The sequence below is a fragment of the Neophocaena asiaeorientalis genome, unplaced genomic scaffold (assembly GCF_003031525.2).
Source record: "Neophocaena asiaeorientalis asiaeorientalis breed wild unplaced genomic scaffold, Neophocaena_asiaeorientalis_V1.1 scaffold640, whole genome shotgun sequence".
Taxonomy (NCBI): domain Eukaryota; kingdom Metazoa; phylum Chordata; class Mammalia; order Artiodactyla; family Phocoenidae; genus Neophocaena; species Neophocaena asiaeorientalis.
The window spans coordinates 621,547-626,403 of record NW_020173035.1 but is presented as its reverse complement, the minus strand read 5'-3'; the positions used below and the strand labels follow the sequence as shown (position 1 = coordinate 626,403).

Sequence of the window (4,857 nt, the reverse complement as noted above, 5' to 3'; positions counted from 1 at the left end):
ATTTATTATTTGTAGATTTTTTTGATGATGGACATTCTGACCAGTGTGAGGTGATACCTCATTGTAGTTTTGATTTGCGTTTCTCTAATAATTAGTGATATTGAACATCTTTTCACGTGCTTATTGGCTATCTGTATATTTTCTTTGGAGAAATGTCTTCAAGCCCTTTGAACATTTTCAAATTATGCTGTTTGTTGTTGTTGTTGACTCATTGGAGTATTTTGGAAATTATTTGATAGGTGACTTGCAAGTATTTTCTCCCATTGTGTGGGTTACCTTTTCACTTGGTTGGTAGTGTCCTTTGATGAATAAGTATTTTAATTTTGACTCTTTTTTTTGTGGTTACTTGTGTTTTTGGTGTCATTTTCAAAAATTATTGCTAAATCCAATGTCATGAAGCTTTTCCCCTATGTTTTCTAAGTTTTATGGCTTTTCACTCTTACATTTATGTCCTTGATCAACTTTGAGTTAATTTTTGTATATAATGTGTAGTAAGGGTTCAACTTTATTCTTTTGCATGTGTATATAATCTTCCCAACACAATTTGTTGCAAAGACCTGTGCTTATCTTCATGTCTCTTTCCAAGTTGTGCTTTTTAAAGCATTATAAGATGAAAACATTTATTCCTTCAGGCAAGTGATTTCTTTCTCTTTTTCCGTGTTATTCAGAAACTTTTAAATCAACTTTGTTTTTGAAGGTAAAATATATTTTTTTTTTTCTTATTCTTTTTTTGCAGATTATCTTTAAACTTTTTATTTTATATTGGAGTATAGTTGATGAACAATGTTGTGTTAGTTTCAGGTGTACAGCAAAGTGATTCAGTTATACATAGACATGTATCTATGCTTTTTCAAATCATTTTCCCATTTTGGTCATTACATAATATTGAGCAGAGTTCCCAGTGCTATACAGTAGGTCCTTGTTGGTTATCGATTTTAAATATAGCAGTGTGTACATGTCAATGCAAAACTCCCTAACTATCCCTCCCCCCGACCCTTCCCCCTGGTAACCATAAGCACCTTCTCTAAGCCTGTGTGTCTGTTCCCGTTTTGTAAATAAGTTCATTTGTATCATTTTTTTAAGATTTCACATATAAGCAATATCATACCATATTTCTGTTTCTTTATCTCCCTTACTTAGAGATAAAGAGCTCAGTTGTGTACTAGTAAATTTTAGACATGGAATAAACCATCCTTCAACGACAAAACCAGTTATTGCCACAAATGCTAGTCTGATCTCTCAACTCTGTTTGCCACCATTGCCCCTAACACTGGAGTATTACAGAAAAAATGAGAGAAAAAGATGATGATATATCAATTGATAGGTAGGCAGGCAGGCAGGCTGAAAATAGGCACTTGTATCATTAATTAGCTTTGCCTTCACCATATATTAGTGAAGGGTCCTAAGTGGCATAGTTCTTCAGCCTATATAGTCTGAAGATTAGACCTTGATGAGTAATAAAATAAAATAAAATTGACATCATTTTTAGTTTTAAAATGCTTCTGTTTAACAAAAAGCTTTTTTTTTTTTTTTGGAATTGTCCACTGTCACACAGAAAATCCTGTAGCTTTTGGGGACATACTTGTTATCGGGGCCTCTTTGCTGTCATACCATTTCTGCTTCCACTAGAAACAAAATATTTGGAGGAGGGTAGAGAGGTGAAATAGGCAGCAAGCCAGAGTTCAGTCAGCGGGGCAGTAAGACGTACAATGCTCAGAATGCCTAGGAAAATGCTACTGAAGTAGAGTGCGATCAATATTGGGCCTGAGGCACATGGCAAAGAGGAAAGATTCTGTAGATGAGTAGAAATGGTCCTGTGGATGATGGAGCAGTAGGAGGTGCCTGTCATGGACTTTGTCTTAGCAGGGCCTTAGCGGAGGGCTTTTTACTCTGAGAAACCAGTCCTGTGGCAGGCCAAGAGAATAGAAACTGTATTAACCTAGGGAACAGTTAGGTATATATTTGAAAAAATAGAAATATATTTATTTAAAATTGTTTCTTGATGCCAAAAGGGGCAGTGTACAGAGTGGCAGAAACCTACATATTGAACATTAAGGTCAGTAAGATAGGAATTCAATCTCAGTTCATCCTATAACCATGTGTCAGTTACTCTTTATCTCTAAAATGGTAAGAAGCATATTTAGAGTACAAATAAATAGCCGAAGATAAGAGATGTAAATTTCACCCTACAATGCCTGGCCCGTAGATCAGTGGTGACTGACATTCACTGTTGTTGTGGTTTCCACACAAACAAGCAAGAGAATTCTGTCAGCATTATTACAAACAATGAATTGCATATGAGCTGACCCTTTAAGTGTACGGTCACAACCCAGCTTTAAGTGGATAAAGCAGTACCGTGAAACCCATATTATATACAAGTACAGAAACAGGATCACTCTGAACTTGAAACAGAAGACTGAAAATCGTAAGTAAAAATAGTACCCTTTTTTTTTTAGTATTTTAGTCAAAAGTGCCAGTTTTTAAGTGGCAGAATATAAAAATGCCAAAGGATAAGTCCAGTTGACTCTGTAATGCTTGAATTTTGTGCTGTTCATCCCTCTATGAGTCATGCCTCTCCTGATTTTTAAAGCTTAGCTTAAGCATTTGAAATTTTCATGTTTTGGAATACTTTTGTTTTAGATTTTTCTTTCTTCTATTGTTTTGAATCTCTTAATTGTATCAGTATAGCCGTTAACTATCCTTCATCAGTTATAAGTGTTAAAACCCAAGGCTTTGACTTCATAAGGCCTAAATCAGAATAGAGAATGAAGAAAGCAAATGCCAGGATCTTAAAAACATTAAATGATAAAGGAACCAGTGCCAATTTAGAAAAGTGCTCTTATCCTTACTTTAGAGTTCTACTTTGGTAGATGTTAATATTTAACCAGTTAGCAACAGTAACACCACTATTTCAACAGTTAACCTTTCATGTATAGTAAACGTTGCAAGATGAACTTCATATTTGATAAAGCAGACTTGGTTAAAAAAAAGTTTACAAGAAAGTTCATCTCCATTTCAATGCTAATTTAACTCTGGGAAAATGAATATAACCTCTTGCAATTGCTGTTGATATATAGTGGTGGAAAGTAATTTCAAATGCTAAACTGTCTAATGCCCATCATGACTTCTGTTCATGCCAATGAGGTAAGCAATTAGGACAAAGAGGGCATTTCCTGAAAGGGCACCCCCAATGGCAACAGAACTCAGCATGGTATTTCCATTTCAGTAACATTTTTCAACAGATCCAAACTTGTTACCTTCAAACTTGAAAAGCCTGGACCCATCCAAACTTTGAAAATGTTGACGGAAGATGCATTTGTGACCTGAACATTTTCCTCAGGATTGCCCTTCGGGAAATTGCCAGTGGTGGCTTGAAGACTCTCAGTGAGCCATTGGAAGCTTTAAAAGTGGAATTTCTGATGCTGTATGGAGTTGGATTTAACTGGATTCCTTGTAGGAAAAACAGGCTAGAAGTTGCATCTTTTCCAACACTGAAGACAAGAGGAGTCACAGTTTCACTGAGGAGTTCCAGTGTCACTAAATGAGAATTATAGCTCAGTGGCTTTATTTGGATTGCTATTAAATGCCCTTGTCACAACTGCCTTATAGCTTTTCTCATAGGTGATAATCATTCGTCAGCCCATGCTATAAGCAGACCAGTTCCATTTGTGCTATACATAGTGTACTTCTAAGCAGGTGGACTTTCTGGGGAACTGGTAGGCTTGGGCCTTGGGGCTGTTATTGGGAAAGTCTCTGCTTACAGAGTATTTCTTCCTTGTTGAAGTTATTTGAAAGGTATTCCTGGATAGTTCCTTCATATAGTTGAATAGTTACATCATTTGTGTGTATCTGGTTGCCTCTGACATGTCTCTGTTTTTCATCTATGTCTGCCATGATATCAGGTATAGATTCCACAATCTTGATTCCTTTTGCCCTTGCATTGGGAGAAATAGTTGTGTCTGACAAGTTATAACCAAAACTGAACAGTTGGACACTGTAAGGCGTTGCATTCCGTATGGAATCGAAGGTCAGTGTATATCCTTCAAAAGCAGTCACTGTACTCGCGTCAGAAGCTTTCTCTTAACCACAGCGGCTACTATTCAGTACTTCTGCATTAGGTGGTAGATTAAAGGTCACATTTTTTTTTTTTGCGGTACGCGGGCCTCTCGCTGCTGTGGACCCTCCCGCTGCGGAGCACAGGCTCCGGACGCGCCGGCCCAGCGGTCATGGCCCATGGGCCCAGCCACTCCGTGGCACGTGGGATCCTCCCGGACCAGGGCACAAACCCACGCCCCCTGCATCGGCAGGCAGAGTCTCAACCACTGCGCCACCAGGGAAGCCCTAAAGGTCACATTTCTGTCATCAGTTTTGTGTAATATTTCCTCAAGAAAGCAGCTTGAGAAGTCGTCCATTGTGCAAGATGCTCAGTAACCGCTTTTCATCTTAAACACTGCAGGTGTACTGTGCCGCGGCCATGAAAGCAGCAGCATGAGCAGTTACCCCCTCCAAATACCACCCAGGGCTGCCAGGGACAGGAAGGGTTGGAACAGGAGGCCCAGGTGGGTTTCCACTGCACCTCCACCATCTGCCAGGATCTCTGGTGTATCTGCCTACATTTGGAAGTTAGGAAATAGGCAAAAAGACCACTAATCCAGGGGTTAGGATATGGCAAGAAAGAAACATGTCAGCAAAATTGAGATGCACCCTGTTGCTTGAGCCCTTTGCACGAAGATGGAGACCTTGGTGGCACAGACTGCTTTGCCTGCCCTGTGAACACTATCATGTGAGCCCCCTCTTGTGGTGGTTTTGTTACTGTTTTTAAGCTTTCAAACTTAGATAACTGTGTTCTACTCCAGT

The 4,857-nt window shown here is 38.9% G+C and overlaps 1 pseudogene; it reads right to left on the bottom strand.

Moving 5' to 3' along the window:
• Positions 1-3,099: 3,099 nt before the first annotated feature.
• On the bottom strand, positions 3,100-3,679 carry LOC112398092 (lysosome-associated membrane glycoprotein 1 pseudogene; annotated as a pseudogene).
• Positions 3,680-4,857: the final 1,178 nt, after the last annotated feature.